This window comes from Haliaeetus leucocephalus, unplaced genomic scaffold, assembly GCF_000737465.1.
Source record: "Haliaeetus leucocephalus isolate CR32 unplaced genomic scaffold, Haliaeetus_leucocephalus-4.0 Scaffold212, whole genome shotgun sequence".
Taxonomy (NCBI): domain Eukaryota; kingdom Metazoa; phylum Chordata; class Aves; order Accipitriformes; family Accipitridae; genus Haliaeetus; species Haliaeetus leucocephalus.
The window spans coordinates 485,728-504,201 of NW_010972648.1; positions in this window are offsets into that span (position 1 = coordinate 485,728).

Consider the following 18,474-nt stretch of genomic DNA (forward strand, 5'->3'; position numbering starts at 1 on the left):
CGGGCCGGGGGTCCGCGGCGCGGAGCCGCCCCTCGGCGCGGGGCAGCGCGGAGCGTCGGTTCTGGTCACCAGGGGGTAGCATTGGTTCGGCGCTGCCGCTCCCGCCGCTGCGGCGGCAACACACACACACAATGGCTTCGGCGTCGCGGAGGTCTCGGGCGCGTCGAGCGAGCGGAGATGCCGGTTTCTTCCTGCGAGCAGCCAAGGCACCGTGCGTTTCCGTAAGGGGACGTAAAATCGCATTTAGAAGCGACCGCAGCCCCCTCTGCCACGTTGCATGGAAAAAAGCATCTGTTTTTAGATTTAGTCCTTTTCAGAGCTTAAGGTCAGTGATTCAAGGGGACGTTAAACTAATACAGCGAGACAACGTTCTTGCAATTGTCTGGTGGCTCTTCCGAAAACCTACTGGTCCTTTCAAATTCTCGTACTTCATTTAGAGCCGCTCCTCAGCCGGCTTTGTTCCCCCGGGGAGCTCGGGGGGCTCACCAGCACACCTCAGCCCGCACCTCTTGAAAACCAGACTGATCCGTGAGGTATTCTGCATCTTTACAGTTCTGATGGGATAATCTGGTCGAAGGGGCACGCAGGTGAACTGGCCCCGGTCCCGGCGGAGGGGCTCCCGGTCCTGGCTGTTATTACTTAGGAGCCCCGGTCGCTGTGAAGAAAAGGCTTGTCAGAGCCATATCTCAGCAGCCAGCGCTTGCCACAGACCTTGGTTCAGGCTGGGAAAAGCATTCTACATTTTTGATGTAATGTTTCCTAATGTTTCACCCAACAACCCATAAATTTCACAAGAACAAGCCTATAAAGGGTTTGTTTGAGGAGAAAAGGACAGATTGCTACAGGCTGTAACTCTGCAGAGTGAGAGGCCTTTAAAGAAGCTCTTGACAAACAGCAAAAGAAGTAGTATACGTGCACAGGACCATTCATCAGGGGACGGAGCCTGCCCACCAGGCACGCGGGCTGGATCCTGCCCTCCCTGCTTGAGGCCGGAGCGGAAGGCAGAGCCCCGTCCTGGCTGCTCCTCCAAACCTGCCTCCTCTCACCAGGCTGCTGCTCCGCGTGGCACGGGGACGGATCCTCCGTCTGCACCAGTCCCCCCACGGTGGTGGCAGCGCTCGGATAATGCACCTCCCGGGGACAAAGAGGGCAGCGCAAAAATGGCACAGACGCTTCAAAGGAGCTTTCCGAGTAGACAGCAGAGCACAGCACGTTGCTGGGGCAATTGAACTGAGGACACTTCTTACCCCACCTAATCAGCTAAATTTAAATTTCTCTAAACAATTATTTTAAAAGCAAAGAGAAAGACCTTTCTGTGTGTGAATGATTACATTGCTCACTGACCGTGCTCCATGAACTCAGGTCTTTGTTGCCACCAAAGCAGTTTCTGTACCTTTTGCATGCACGGTTCCTACGGATTTATACTAAATGCTCTTCAGACTTGTTAGTAACAGTCAGCAAGACAATCAGCACATGCTAAAGTCTTGCTCTGACAGTGCAATCAATTAAATATCAATTAATCAGTTAATCAGTATAGAGGATACACAGAACAATGCCAGTGATGGCTAGCTTCTAACCCTGAATGTTTCATGCCAGTTCCACATATGTAGCTTGACAGGTACGTTATTTTTTTGAGAGAGAATTTCAGACAGTGGGGTTTCCAATCTGCGGGGCAGAGCTGGACCAGCGCTGCAAATGCTTTCCCATGTGTACTCATTAGAACAGCTAAATAACTCCCTTCCTCCACATCACCTGTGTTTGCATCTTCTGCCATGGTCATTTTCAGCCAATATCCTTGCAAGTGAAATTTAGTAATGCTCCTGAAAAGCGCTTTTTAAACTAAAATGCTCAAATATTCTCATAGCTGCATAAGAGATCATCAGTGTGAAGTTGACACTCAGATGCATAATTATAATGCTGTGTCCTTGTTGTTACCTGTGCGAGGCAGGAGGAATGAGAAACAAACCATGCGTCCTGCATAACTCAACACCCGTCAGGAATTCCCACTGCTGACCTCAAGCTTTCCTGTCCTGTAGAGCCAAGGCTTTATCAATGCAGAAAATCACAGACAACTTGGAGACAAAAAGTGTTCAAGAATTTAGGAATTTACTTCTAAATAGGAAGAAACTAAATTTGCCATGGAAGCTGTCACAAATTCCTCTTCCAGCTGTGGAGATAGGAAAGATGCCAAGATCCTGGCGTACCAAATCTTGGCACTTTCCAGGACTCTAGCTGATACGTGTTTCTCACAGGCTCTGCACAGCTGAAAGGATCTGGCAATCTCCGTCACAGCCACCCCAGCACCCTGCTGCCCGTTCCCTCTTGGGGACACACTCTGGCCCTGGGAGCAGCCGCCGCATGGGTCGGCGCTGGGTGTCCTGTGCCTCTTGAGCCGGAGATGGCTCTTCCTGCGCTGGGGACCCTGGCGTCAGTGGCTGTGTGGAACGGTTCCTCAGCACTGACATTTGTGGCACTGGTGCTTTGGTCCTGGGGGAGTGGCTTGAATGGTTCTCTTTCTAGAGCACTCCTTCTTACTCTTCCTTCCTTCCTGACCGTTCACACTAGAAAGTCTCTCCACCTGCATCCTTTCGCCCTGAGAACCCCCGAACACTTCTCACGGTAAAGCCAGGACAGGTGGCCCCAGAGACCTTTTCACCTCAGGCATGTCCTGCCTGTGCCTTAACCTGATTTGGATGTGTCTGTGATGTGAGTGATACACCTACCCAGAGCCTGAGACCTCCAGAAGCCACTGCTCGTTTCCATAGACCCCCATAAATGGATAACTGGCTCTTTTAATCTTGTTACTAAATTGTAATGGAATTATCCCTCTAATCCTTTGGAGCAAGAGCAGAACTCAGCCACCAATATAAAATTAAAAAAAAAAAACCCTACAGTAATCATAGATTTTAAAAGTATTTATTTTGTGCTGCTCTCAGATAGGCTGTATATAAAATTTTATTTCAGAGGAATAATGCCATGTAGTGCACTTTGTGGCTGCACTGTGATTAAGTCCTTTTTAATCTGCTGCGTATGTTGAGGTGCAGCGCTTTCCCAGCACAGCTCCCTCCATGCCAGACTCTCTATTAATGGGGTTACCGGCTTATCGGAAAGAGGCAGAATTACCCAGCTACAGGAGGTTTTTACTCTGATCTGCTTACAAACCCAGGCCATTTCAGGGCAGGGAGGGCTCAGGGATGGTAAGCCTGTTTCTTCCTCAGGACCATGTGCCCCTCACTGCTCTATTTTCTTGCAAGGAACTTTCTAGCTGGTAAATCTGTTTAGAGTGATTGGTTCCTGCTGCTGCTCTGTCTGTCTGTCTGTCTGCCTCACCACGGGCAGTAACTGGCCGCTGCCAGGATGGGCAGCTAACACTGCTAACTGTGGGATGGGGAAACAAAGACGGAGCCAGCAGACAGGTCAGCAAGTGCCTGGTAGCTGAGATTGCCTGGACACAGTCAGAGCGAGTACAGCAAAAGCATGTTTGATAGAAGAAATCATTGGCAGGAAGAAATCATAGGATGGGGAAGTGCAGTTGGCTCTGGAGCCCAGGGTACCTGGTGCCATCAGGAAAAGGCAGCTGGTGCTGCCACGGTGCAGTGCACGGAGCCATCCTGCTTGTAACCCCGCTGCAGCGTCCTCCTCCTCGCCAGCATTTTGCAGTAACAGGTCCTGTTCATTCCTTTTCAACCATAGATCCCACATCTTGACTCCGAGAGGTGGTGGTGAAGTGGGGATGGGGACTAGGGCAGTGGAGGCTGCCATCAGGACAAGCAAAAACATGGCGAGAAGGGCTTTTTTTCATGCAGCGCAATGCCGATGTCGTGGGGGCACGAGGAAGATCATTTGGCTGATGCAAAAGCATCCTCCGGAAACAGATGGGGTTACAGACAGAAACATGTCCCTGCCCGCGCGGGCACGGGGGCTCATAGCAGCATTTGTGCGATGTGAAGGGAGAAATGTTGGTGTGAGGGACCTCAAGTCCTGGTTTGCTCTGCGACTGGCATGTGGGGTGAGGTAGGGAGTGAGAAAGGAGTAGGTTAGGGATGTGCTAGCGTCTTGTCACAAAGCATTTGCTGACCTTTCTGTAAATATTTCTCAGAAAAGGCTAAATGCCTGGGTCAGTTCAGAGGGTGCTGTGCTGTGATCAGCACTTTGCCTGGGGCCACGGCCACGGCTGCCTTTGACAAATAGCAGTTGACCCGAGCCACTGCGGGCGCAGGCAGCCGCGCGGCACGGGGGCAAGCCTGGCCCGGCAGCACGCTGCCGGCTTAAACACCATTGTGTGTGCCTGCTGCCTGCCGCTTTGGAGGGTCTATTTCTAACAGCCACAACTTTGTGTAGTGGGCAGATGATGTTTTAGGGAAACTAATACAATTTAGTCCTTAATAAAGTGAACGCTGCAGAACACAAGACATTTATGAAATGCCACTTCTCACGTGATGACTTTGCCTAGATTTTCTAACCCCAAATTAAAAAGGCCTTATCCATTCACATTGCAAACACCAGATCTGAAGTGGAAAGAGTAATTTCATGGAATTTGATATCATCTGACTTAAAAAAACATTACACGAGGGCAAAAAAAGGGTTTCACAGGGATGATTTTAAATGTGAAGTGTATTCCTTCTTTTTTTGTCATTTGATGGCGAAACTCCTGCATGGAAATTAAAGCTTGGAGATTCATACAGTGAATTCTCATAGACCAGACTCCTGCAAGCACTATGCTGCTAAATACAAACAGCTGGAGAAACACCCCACAAACACCGTCTATCAGAAGGATGTACTGCGGCTGGCACGGCATTTTGTCAGTTCTACCAGTCCATGAAAAATCTGCCCTGGTTCCTTACCTCAGTTTAACTCTGGATCACATTGGACCAGCTTGCACTGCTGAAAATGAAGCTGATGTGATGGAACCTGGTAACAAATCTTCACGACAGCGTTTGAGCACAGGAGGCTGCACTAGACTGGAGTTGGGCTGGAGCAGAGCGCCTGCGCAGAGCAGCCCTGGGTCCTGTGCAGGCTGCTCTGGCCACATCTGCGAGAGAGCAGTCCGGGGGGAGGCGAGGGAAAGACTTGCTGCACAGCGAGCCTTCAACGTGCTTTCCTTTCCATGCCAAGTACCTGGCATGCCAGTGCTTTCCGGAGCTATTTTCTGCTCCCACTCCAATCCAAATGCTGTCTGCGACTGTGCATGACTGCTCCCTGCTCGCGCTCACCTCTGGCACAATTACTGCCTGCTAACATCCACCTCCTGCTTCCCAGAGACGCAGACACAGAGAGGGAATTTGCTAAAGGTGGTGTCAGAAGTTCAACATCCATATGGCATCTGAAATGCTTGAGAAATGCTCGGGAGGTTGGCATGAGCGTCAAGGATTCGGCGTGCCTCCCCAGTCTGACACAGGAGGCTCCGCGAGTGAGTTTGCACAGTGGTTGTTCCATTACGCGTGTGCACAGGAATGTGTGTGCATGTGTGCGTGGGAATGCCTTAGGCCCCCAGCCTGCAAAGATTTATGTACATGCTTAACTCTTAGCAGATGAGAAATCCCACTGAGACTATGCATGTGCTACAGGTTAAAGACAGGCATAAAGCTTTGAGGAGTCTAAATCTTAGATTATAAAGATTATAAATTTTAGGAGGACAAGGACGGCCTCTGTCTATACAGCAGCAGTGTCCTGCAGAGGAGAGACAGCTTCTGCCTGCTGTCATACCACCTCACGTTCATCCCCCGTGTCAGTACTAGCACAGCAGGACTGCACCAGCGCAGCCCCTGTGGGTGCCAAGCATGGCTGGGGGAGGGTCTGGGCAGGCTGGTGGTCACGGTGTGGGCATCAGGGGAATACACTTCTCAATGCACTAGCTTCAACAACTCAAGGGAAGGGAATGCAATGAGAAACAGATGATACATCCATTCCTTTTCCAGCACTGGAGCTCCTACACTCATAAACGGGACCATGGAGCGAGTCGCAGGCTGCTGGCGACACTCGCCCAGGTCCGGGGGCTCCTGGTGGGCATTGGCCCCTCTCCTGCTGCCTCAGCAAGACCGTGAGGAGCTGATGCAGCAAGAACTGAACGCAAAAAATGGGGACGTGCCTGAGCTTTGCCAGAGCAGCTGTGCTCAGGTGGGGCTGGTGCTGGGCGGCAGAGCTCGCCATGCAGGGCTGGGGCTCTGGAGGTCCCTGCTGGCCACCAGCAGCCCAGCCCCATCACAGGGAACGCCGCGGCATGCAGGTGGCACCAGCCATCCGGTTTTGGTTGGTATAATTTCAGAAAGACAGGGCAAGAGGAAACTATTTCTTCCTACTCTGTATTTTTAATTCATATTTTCACAGCTCTGCCTGTCCTAAATCCCAAGCAGATGGTGTAACTCAGGCCGTCTCCTCCAGCAAGGATGATCCCCGGGGCCTCCCCGCAGAGAGTGTACATTTCAAAGGATAATTCCACAAGCACTTCTTACCCTGATCCGGAGCCTTCTGAGCATCCATATACTTCATCACTCTTCACACAGACCTGCCCCTGCCTTGCACCAGCTCCCACTGGGGTTTCCTTTTCTCTTTTAAAAGGTAAGCAGAGTCACAAGCTTAGATGCGGCCTTGGAAGCAAAGGTAGGTGTGAAATGCAAGAACCGAAAGTAAAAAACAAAAAGGAAAACAAAAAGAGAAAAGAAGGAAAATCCCTGTATGACTTGTCTGATTTGTGCTACAAAGATGGGAACCGTCCCCCCACCTTCCAAGCGTGGAGGTGACCCCAGCCTCGGGCAAAGCGGGGCCGAGGGAAGCCCTTTACAAAGCAGCCCCTTCCCTGCACCCGCAGCACCTTTTTGTGCTCGTGAAGCATTTCTGCTCTAACAAATCCCCTTTGATAATTGTGTTGCAAAAGCCTCACTCTGAATATTTAATAGAATTATTGCTAGTTATCAGCACAAGTAGGTGATAAATCACAAGCCGCCTTTACCCAACACCAGGCAGAGGCATTAGGGGGTTTCAATCACGTTTCCCACCCTGCCCCCATGTCAGAATGACCATGAATTAAAAAGAAAAACAAACAAACAACCTGCCCCCACCTCCCCGGGTTTCATTCCTTTAAAAAATAAAAAGCTAAGGAAGCTCTCATAGGCTCTGGCCTGGGCCCAGCTGTCCCCAAGTGCCACAAGCCCAACTTTGCGGTGCCCTCGACTCCCTCTGGTGCTGCCTCCCCGGCAGAGCCCTCTGGCTCTGCCCTCCTCCGCCGTGTGTGAATGAGGTGATCTTTTAGCTGCCCTTTGTCTTGGAAAAAAATTAATTCTCATTTGCATTACCTCGACTAAATGTCACCCACCGATATTTTGTTAGACATTAGCAATGCTGGCAGAGAGGGGCACGGGATAATTGCGTTCTGCCTAGCGGTGGGATTTACATAATTTCAGACAGCAATTAAAGAATCCCTGGGAATTTTTTTTTTTCTCTTCCAACCTCTCCTACAAAGAAAGTGTTCGTTTACATTAAGCGCTCAGCTCCTCGCTGTTCATTTGCATAAAATTAAAGGTTTTTGTGTTCTGGAACAGCAGGGTAACATTTAAAATTCCGTTTCAAAAAGCTCACCTTAGAATAATAAAATGTTAATATCATTTCACGGGCTGGAGAAGGTTGCCAGCTGCCTTTCACTTCAAACTTTTATCCAATACTAACTGTTTGGGTGGGTGATATTATTAATATTTTTTTTTTGTTAAGATATAAACTTTCTTGACAAAGTACAGGGATGTAAATGTGCCTGCTGATGGGTCTCTGCAGGGCTACTCCAGAGCAGAATGTTTGTTTACTCCATAGTTTTTTAATTAAAAAATCATGCAAAAGAGCAGCAGTGGAATATTACAGGCTTTAATGTGCCGTCATACTCCAGACTATGAGAGGAAATGCAATTTGGATCAAAACCCTTTCATTTGCTTTCATGGAAATGGAAGTGGCACTCCAACGCAAGTCTGTAACACGAGCTAACTTCCTCTCCGAGACTGCATTGCCATGCCCAGAGCAGGGCCCAGTGCCTGCGCAGGCAGGGAGGCAGGAGGTCCAGGCAGCAAAGGTGGCGTCGTGGATGACAGCCGAGACCCAGCCCCCCGCTTCCAGGGCTGGCGGGGTCCCCCCCAGGCCCCCTCCCTCCCGCAGGCTCACTCGGAGCCCAGGGGAGTCGAAGGGCTGGCGAGGAGCAGCTCTTGGCACTCGGGTGCCCACCCAGCCGCACGCTCCCGGCCCCCTCGGCACAGGCACCACGGGCAGGGACCACGCAGCCCCTCGCTAACAACCGCTGCTCCTGCCGGGAAGGGAGCGGACAGCAGTCCCGCAGCTGCTGAGGAGGAGGACGGCAGCTCAAGGGGGCTCTGCGCCACGTCGCGTGCGGGAAAGCGCCGGGAGCAGAGGCCGGAGGCTGTCCGACCTGACGCTTTCCCAGCCATCAGCAGCCTTTATTCTGAGCACTCTATCAGCACTGAATAATAAAAAATGACATTTCCATTTGAGGACGACAGTGTTGAGGTCTCTGAATGACCTTTCTCATATCACCAGGGTCTCTCGTGCCTGGGAAGAGTTGTCAGCAGCATCGCCCGTCCCATGCACTAAGGACAGAGCCCCCAGCAAGAGCCTCCCCGGCAGGGGAGGGCAGGCTCTGCGGCAGACGACAGGCTCTGCAGGGCTCTCCCACCGCGGCCAGGCAGGGAACATCCCGCAGGGCTGGCAGCCACCAGCAGGCACATCCCCTCGCACAAGCCCTGGAGACATGGAGCCTCTCCCCCACGCCATGACAACTCCGAAGTAGAGGTGGTCCCGCTGCAGGCGGGGGGACCGTGGCCAGGGGGGTGCAGGTCACCCATCCTGCATGGCGGTGGGCTGGCACAGGCTCTGCCAGAGGAACAGCGTTGGTGCTGGTGCAGGGCTGCAGGGAGGTGGGACACGAGCAGAGGCAGCTCTCATCAGAGATGCAGATTCACCCCCAGAGCAGCAGCATGCTGTCACCTGCATGGTCCCATAGTGGCTTCAGCAGAGGAGTAATGGCAGCAGAGAGAAGCCTCAGTAAATCATGTGCATGATGCACCTCATGTGGCAAACTGCGCCGCTTGCAAGACAGGAGCAGCGCTGCTGGGACATGAGGACGAGGGGACGGTACTGCTGTGTGACTTTCACCGCAAGATGAGGTGGCAAATGTCCCACAGTAAGGATGGGACCCGGTCACGGCGGATCAGGAACACCCTGGGGGGCTCTGAGTGCCCATGGAGGGAGGCTTTGGGCAGCAGGTCCCATGCTGGCTGGAAATTCAGGTCAGGAGGAGAGCCCGGCCTGGGTCCAGCCTCTCTGCTGGCTTTGTTGGCCAGGGATGGCAAAGCATGGGTGCCATGCTTGGCTGGCATGGCCACAGGGACCCACAGGCTGGAAGGCCCTGGGGAAGGGGCTCCGGAGACATACATCTGTGTGGTTCCTCTGTGCCAGGCGATGGGGCAGTGAGGATTCGGCAGTGATCCCTCTGACAGCTGCATCCAGCTGTCACAAAGATGCATGACGTGCTGGAGCACGCGGTGCAGCTGGCAGCACCGCAGCCTGTGCCGTGCCAGGAGCGCGCAGCAAGGCCGGCCCACGCCAAACACGTCCAGCGACCGAGTAAGCCAACGCGGGCCAGGAGCGCGGCCACGCCATGGGCCTGGCAGCCACGTCTGTCTGCCACGTGGTAACAGAAGGGGCCGGTGGGCCGCGGGGCCGATCCTGCCCCGGAGGAGCGGCACTGGAGAGTCCTGCAGGCCAGCGGGGCAGGCGAGGGTCCTGCGTGGCTGCCGGAGGCTGCAGCCAAACCCAGGGCAGGGTGCTCTCTGTTTTAAGGCAGTGTGCCAAAAGCACCCTCTCAGCCCCTGCCCCGACCCCACGGGTGCCAGCCTGGGCACAGGACCGCAGAGGGCGAGGGGCGTCAGGCTGCCCTGCCCAAGCACTCATGGGGTGAGGGGGTCCCCGCCGCACCCACGCTCACCATTCCCCCCCTTTGGCAACCTCATGCCGCTCACCAGCGCCAACACTGCTCCTCTGCGGCCGCCGCTGGCCGCCAGCCCTCGCCCCCTCCCGCCAGCGTCCCTCCCCACCGCCCCCACTGCCGCCGCACCTCACGGCCATCGCTGGGGGCTTCCCTCACAAAGGGGGTCACGAAGCAGCTGAGGCAGAAGGAGATCTTCCACCTGGCAGTCCTCTTATCTGCCACCATTTGGGGCTGCTGTAGGATTGTTGCAAAAAGTGTTTCATTAAAAACGAATCCAAATCCCAGCCGTTCTGTTATCTGACTGGTTCACAGGCAGGAGAACACCAAGCACAGTCTACAGTCCCTGGTGCCCATGTTTGATTCCTGCTTTAGTCTCCAGGCCACTGAAACTCCTACCTGCCTGCCAGCAAGTGGCGTTTTTTCTTAATGATTTGCACAGGGAATCTAAACCTTTGCAGCTACATCGGACACGAGCACAGGACAGACTCAGGCTTGTAAGCATCCAGCTCGCCAGCGACCCGTTATGAATGTTTTCCAAACTGTTTTGTGTCTCTGGGAAGTGAGAATTATCATTGTATCCCTGTAAAAATGAATATAAATTAGGATCAGCATGCTGCATACTTCACATGAGAAGCTCACGAGTAAAACATATGCCAGTCTGGTGTCAGCGAGCATCTTCATCACCCGTGTTGCCTCGTCTGCCAGGACATGTCTCCGTTCTCCAGGGTTTTCTGTGCTCTCCACATGCTCCTCCTGGGAAGTTTTAAAAGCCAACACACAACATGACTGTATTGTGGGCAAGCAAAGCAATGAGCAGGCAGCAAAGCAGAGGATGAAGAATAAAATGTTTTACCTCGGAAAAAGTAGAGTGACCTACCCCCTCTGTGAATGCCCAGAGCAGGCGGCAGCAGAGCTGGGAGCTGCCGGGCAGAGTTCCCCAAAGACCGGGGTACCACACTCCCAAAGAGATGGGGACCACGCACCCGCTTCTCCTCTACCACCCCAGCACCTGTGACTGAAAGGATGGGATGCTTTAATTTATAAAGCAAAAAAAATTGCATTTTTCTTTTGTTGTGCTTTTAACACGCTGAATATTTTTCCACATCTGTTGTGTTGGGACTAGCAGGACTGACATTTTTCTGCTCAAAATGACCCGTTAAGACTGCTGTCCCACAAGACAGATGTGTTTGTTAGCATGCATCACCCGGCCTTCCCACTCGTGGGACCCCAGAGCATCGCACACGAACGTGGTACATGTGCAGAAGCACCAGACATGCCGCCAATGTGCCGGGCTCACGGACGCCAAGGTGTGCATGTGGACCACGAGAAAGCTCAAAGCTGAGGAGCAAGCTGTGGGTTTGTGAGCTGATCAAAACCCAGGGCTCCATCCTTATGGGAAACATTAACCCTTCAGAAGCCATTTGCTGTCTGGATGAAAATAAAACAAACTTTAAAAATGGAAATGAAAAAGATTTGCTTGGGAATTTCTCTTAGGAAAAAGTCATGAATTCATTTTAAAATTTTTCACTTCAAAATTTGTTTTCATTACTTTTACATTATTTTATGACATCAATACTAGCGCATAATGTGACCTGTCATATCATGTCAAGTCATGTCATAATATGCATAATAGTAGAAGAAGTGCATAATATTACATGTCATATTGACATAATCAGAATATTCTATTATTATTGGCTTTGTCAAACTAATCACAACACAGGAAATACTTTGCTCTAGAAAATAAGATTAAGAAGGTGCAACCTATAACAAATAATAGTTATTTCCCTTTGCAACTGTATTCTTATGTTTCCAATGTATTTGTGTAAAAATATTTAGACTAGTATATTACATCACCTTATGTACTGCTAATATAATTCCATGAAATAATGTAATAAGAAAAATTAGAACAGTCCAAGTAAAATTTTCAGTTTGAAACTATTTCAATTTTTCATAATAAACAATTCCTCAGAACAAAAATTAAGAAATCTTTCTATAGATGAGACTTAAAAGTTCCCATTATAAAACACCTACATGAAATTAGCTTTGTAAATGGAACCCTTTTAGCAAAAAGTCCCCAGTAGCTCGGCAGTGTTTGCAGAGGAGCAGTGCCGGCGGTGCTGCCCTGCAGGGTTTGAAGCACCGCATCACGCTCATCTGTGCAACAGCCGTGCACCAACGTGCTCACACCTGCTTGCATACGCATGGCCATACCCACTTCATCAGAGCTGCCCCCCTCCACACTTGGGCTCACACTGAGCCCACTGGGATTTCTAATTGACTTGACATGTTATAAATTGCCTAACTTGGTTGTGATTGCTGTGAAGAATGGTACTTTAAAGGACTCAATATCTGTATATCTCCCTTTGATAAACATTGGCTTGCTGAGCTTAGATCTTATTTATTTACCCTTGGAGCAGGTTCATTACTATGTATTAGGTAGATATGACATATTTATGGAAATATGGGGACTCTTTGTGGAATATATTAAGATTAAATAAATCATTGACTATGTGGTCAAGAACTACAGCAATCCTGATGAATGATTCCATGATTTTTTTTTGATCCTTGTATAATTTTAAGAGCCATCCCCTTTGTCTTCCTGGACTCCTGCAGGATTTCCCACACTGGGAAATGCACCTTTGCTTGGGAAGAAAGCTCCAGGTCCCACGTGGCCTATGCCCTGCGTGAAGGGCTGAGGGAAAGGTGCCTGGGAGACCCCCAGCATGTCCAGATACCGAAACCCAGCCCCCAGGAACCTGCTTAGCAAACTGAGAAATGGTTCCGATTTCGTTATCCCACGTCATCCCATTCACTGTAATCTGCCGCATGCATCCATTAGCCAATGAATTTACATATCTAATGGCGCATTTTCACAAATTAGTGGTAATTACATTTAAAACAGCTATTTTGATACAAATCAATGAGAGCCACGGCTAATGACATAAACGCTATTTCACATGTCCCTTGGCCTCTTTACAAACATCGGAGGAGATATGCAGAGCACAAACTGCACAGTAGCAGCCGACAAACTCAAAGCAAAAGGCTTTTCTGGTGGGCATAAACTGGCCAGGCTTAAACAGAACAGAGCTACCATGAAGCCTTCACAGCTGCCCTTAGCCCTGTGGTGTTGGAGTTCTTCTCCCCCCTTTTTTCCCCAAACCTGCCTGCGTTTTAATAGTTCGTGTTTGGTAATGGTGACGCCAGCTGCAGCACAAGAACAGCATTAGCGTGTTAAGACCCGAAGGGCCCCGGCTCCGGCCATCCCCGTGCAGGCAGGGCACCGCGCCAGCCCCGGCAGAGCCTGAGCCCCGATGCAAACACCTGCCCCACGGGCACCCGTGGCACACGCATGGTGCCAGAGCTCGCGGGGAGCTCGCCAGGGCTGGTCCCCACCGCGGGGAGCACCGCACACATGCACAGGAGCACCCCAGGCTCTTCCTCCCGCATCAGGTACATTTGTTTTGCAGCATCTTTGCTCCCCTGAAACGTCTGCTCCCCACACTGTCCTCCCAGGCTGCTGGTGGTCCCGCAGGGGTACCAGGCAGCAGGCACAGGGCCAAACACAGCAACGGCTGGAATACCACTGCAGGGCATGCACCATGTTTTCCTTTTGGCTCAGGACAACTCATAAAAAGCCTGTAAATACCAGGGGATTCTTAAGGATAGTTAAGTAGCAAACTATCTGTTGATAATAAAATTTGCTTGCTTCTCACAGATACCCAATTTGCCTACTATCCAAAGAAAGGAATTGGGTGTCTGCTTCCTAAATTGTTTTAATCTCTGGCAAAGAGTGCTTCTGGCAGAGTCCCTCAGCTGGAAAATAGGAAATGAGTTAGAAACAATAGACAAACGTGAATAATACAGAGCTTAAGATGTCTGATCTCGATCTTGAGAAGTGAAGTTTAAATAGATTCCTCAATGCACTTGCGTGTGACCGCACTGGGAAGGAGAGCGCCCTTCCTGGGAGGACCAGGGATGCTGCATCAGGTCTGGCAGCAATGCACGCTCCCACCCGGCTACCCAGCACAGGGGCAAGAGGGGACACGTCTCCCCCAGGGAGAGGGGACACAGTGCCACTTTGTCAGGCGCAGGCAGATGCCCTCGCTACTGAGGACTGATGCGGTACCGTGGGCTTTCGCAGCTTGCCCAGCCTTTAACGCAAGCGATCTTTTCTCTTAGCCTTCCCTTCCGAGGCATTTATGCGCACCCCACTGCCCTGACCCCCCCAGATACGGGCCACACGCGGCGCTGCCAGCAAGGGTCCGTGTGAGCTGCTGTACCTCCGATACACCCACCTGGGCGCTGGGTGCCCCCACCCCTCACCTGCCCTCCGCACGGTCCCCCTGCCTGCTTGTGCTCCTGCCACCTGCACATCTCTGCTGCCAGGCTGCACCTTTGCTTTAGCTTTACAAAAAATGTTCAATAGATCTTCAGACATTTTTCCACAATAGTCTTAAAGGATTTCAAGAAATCTTAAAACCCTGGGGAAAAAATAACCTTCTGCTTATCTCCCGGCAGAGACGCTCTTTCTTTTGTAACCCTGTTAATAACATTCACATCACTGTGACACTAATTGAACTTTTCTATGCAAAGAGGCCCCTGGGCAAAAAGTCGCCCCCCGCACACCAGGCTAACTCCTGGCACAGCCTCCTCCCCAGGCCGGAGCTGGTCCCGCACCCCCGGGCTCGGGGCTGTATGGAGACCGCACCGGCACCGGCCAAACTCGCCGCTGGAAAACGTCCCTGTGCCTTCTCCTGTCGCAGGGCAGAGAGATCCTACAGAGCTGGCACACGATTTTTGGAACAGATACAGTATTTTTTCTTCTTAATCACAATCTTTTCTGCAAGGACAGTGCTCTCGGTGTCGCGCACGAATGCTGCAAGTGCTGCCCTGAACACTAAAGGAAATGCTCTTTTCCATCGCACTAAGTGAAACAATTCAAACCGGGAAAATCTTGATAAAAGTTTAATTAGGAAAACGGACTCCATCTGTAACATATCCTCATTCTCCCCATGTATTAACCCTTTTGCCATAAATCTGCCACCCTTGAAGAAACCTGCCTTCCTCACAAAACCTACTCAGGGTTCACATTATTTTAATCAGTTAGAGGGGTTTAATACATTATTGATTTTTAGGAGAATTGAAAAAGCTCCCGTATTAAGTCCAGGTTGCTTATTCTTTCTGTATATGACATTCAGGTACTTGTGAAAAATTATACCAATTATGAAATCAGCCATTTACTGCTTCAAAGTGCAATCAGTTGTCACACTGGAAAGCACTTGCTCCTGAATATTATTAGTTGGGCTATGTGCACAGGAAAGTGCTGAGAGGAAAGACTTTAACCAAAGGGCAATTGCATGAAATTTACTTAGAAATAGCTATTTATCACCCTTGGATTTCCTACTGTTCAAATCCACTGCAGACACTTTATGGAATGAAACAGCCATCTCACCAACGTAACTCAGCCAACTGAGGGGGCTTTTTCCTCACTGACATTAAATGAAAAATTTAGAAGTCATTGTAACAGCTTAAAGATGCATTATCCTTTTTGATGTGCAATTTTAGCTTCATATCAAAAGCCATATAAAATAACCCCCGCACAAACACAAAAAAGGAACTTTTAAAAGTTTTATGACATGTAGTTCATCTTACCTTTTATGCATCTAACAGGCACCGCTTCTCCTGCTGTTCTCAGAGACCATTGCATGATTACCACTATGGGGGAGAAAATATTGCCATAGCAGCAGCAAAACCAGCCGAAGGAAGGATTAGTCTCTGGAGCCTGGGAAATGGAGGGGGAGAAGCTGAGCACCACAATGCCAGCAAATTCCTCCGAAGCCAGAGCACGGTGGAATTGCAGGAGAGCTGCCCATTAGAGAAGCCTTCAGTTGTGTCACAAACTGCCACCATTAATGGGTTTTGCTGCAGGCAATGAAGTGAAAGAGAACATAAATTAAAGAGGGTACATTCAAGAGAAATTTCTAGCTCAGTAAAGATGTCTTGTCTGCTTGTTTTCCAGAGTGGACAAGAATTTTAGAAGGCAAGGTCAACTTCTTCTCAAAGTAGGAATGGAGCTGGTCAGCCTGGGAGGGCTGGCACAGCACCATTAACATGCAGGACTAACACATATTTGATTACTGATAGATGTGACCTCCCCAGGCGGCAGTGCACAGCACAGGGTGAGCACAGCCGCCTCCCACACCTTGTGTGCAAGGTGACAATTCTTCCTCTTCCAGTTTCTCCAGGTAAAATACACAATAGGAATGGAACAACGGGGCTATTTCCATGTTGGAAGCATGGTCAGGTGGACAGTGGTAAGTCTGGACAGAGACCCACTCACCGTGGGAATACAAATAGTGTTCCCATAGGAAAATGGGAAAGCAGCTCCTGACCCACAGGGTCTTGAAGACCTAAACAAGGAGCGGAGTGAAGCTCCCGTACCTTTGAATATGGTTGGCTTGTCCACAGCAGCAACGCCCAAACCAGCCCAAGGCTTAGGAGGCAACGCAACATGCTTCCCGCCTGCAGGTGTCTCCCAGCTCATCTCTGGAGAGGGTCAAATCTAGGGATGAAGGAAGTACCAAACTAGAACCAGTCTCATCCTCCTCTATACAGCAATCAGATCTCCTGCCAGGTGGGTTAGGGACCTGCTGGTCCCACCGGGGAGGGCTGGGCACCCACCGTTTGTTATCAGAGATGTGCTGGATGAGCCAAGGGACCACAGGGATCACTTCTGCTGCCCAGGTCAGCACACACATCGCCTTGCTGCAGCTCGCCAAGACAAATCCAAACAGGCTTCCTGCAAGCATGCATGCTCCTGGCGAGGGAAGTCTGTCTCCATGCATTTCAAAAGCAGCTGAACCTGGTCCCCAAAGCATTCATCTCTGCTTCCTACGGGGCCTGGCATGTGCCACCTTTGCTTATGCAGCCAAACATACAATCACAGACAAAGTTTGTGTTATTTGCCGCAGTCAAAGCCCAAGAGAGGCTTGGGAAAGGCTCTTGGGCAATCAAAGCCCAAGAGAGGCTAGAAAAGAGGCAACTTCAAAATTATTCTATTTTAGAATTTCAGGTCCAAATCAAGAAAGGGGAGAGGACGTGCCGAAATGAGCTGCCTTTCTGATATCCTTCAGCGTGGCATGGGTGCCTCAGATATCTAAGACACAGCATGTTACAAAATGCACCAACAATAGTCTTAACATGTGACGGCAACCAAGATCTAATAGCCCGCTTTATAGCACAGAAATAATGCAAAAACAGAACACTTACTATATTTTAACTTAGCAAAAGGATTGTTATAATACCATTTAATTTAATAAATAGTAAAGTATTTATAAATGAACCATTTCATAAAGTGTTACCAATTTCTCCATACACAATAATATGATTTGCACAAACGTTTGTCCTTGAGGCAATAGAAATTTTCTTTGCAAATCAATCCTTACAAGGATTGTAATTAGTATCTGTTAAGGCAGCTAGCAGTACCTGTAGCTGTATTTCTCCCATAAAAGCCCTGATTGCTGCAAGCTCTCACACAAAGCTAACGACACAGAAGGAAAATGCACACATCGCCTAGACTATTCATTTTAATCAGGCAAGAGTGATTTTTTGTGGCCCATTTGATATGACTTTTACACAAGATACAACCTCGCTCCACAGGGGCTGGCGGAAAAGGTCAACACTGCTGTATAAAAATACATTTAAAGAAGGAGTTTAGAAAAGCGAAAACTACAGATAAGGACCAGCAATGTTCAGGCAGAGCTGCAGGTGTTACATCCATCCAGTGATTTCCGAGAAATTTATAAATCTACTAGTTTGTTTTAAATGCTCAGAAATTAACAAGTCAGGGGCTTATTTTCTGTTAGCTTCTTTCCTTAGTGATGGGATGCAGAGGAGAATTGCTGTGTGATGGTACACGTTTGAGTTTAGGTACCATCGCTTCAGAAAAGATTTTACACCCAAAAGCAAGTCCAGCACAAACTCCTGCACCCTGCCCGGCTGGGTGGGGAGGGCAGAGACCCCACAGCCTCGGCGAGAGGTGTTCAGGGCTGGTGGGTCCCAGTGCCAGTGTGGATGCTTGTGCCCTGCAAGGTGACTGAGCCGTCCGCAGAGCCCTGGGCCAGGCAGCTGCTGGCCGAGGAACACGGTCCCCGCAGGGGACCCCCACGTCCTGAGGGGGGATCAGCTCTCAGGCTATCTCTGGCCAGCACCGGTGAGTGAGGGTGCCTGCCGAGAACCCACAGGACCAGACTTTGCCTGATACCTTGTGTTGAAGCACAACCACATTCATGCACAGCTCGAGGTCCCCAGAGGATCTGGATTATGACAGGGAGCAGGACACAGGGCTCACCGTGCTCGGGGGTGCGAGTGTCCTGGGAGCATGGCTGTGGGCAGGAGAGCAACCCGTACCCAGCCCAATGCTGGCCCATTTGTGTGCTCTCGCTGGAGCAGCACACAGCCTTGCCAGCTCCCTCATGCTTAAATCAATGTTT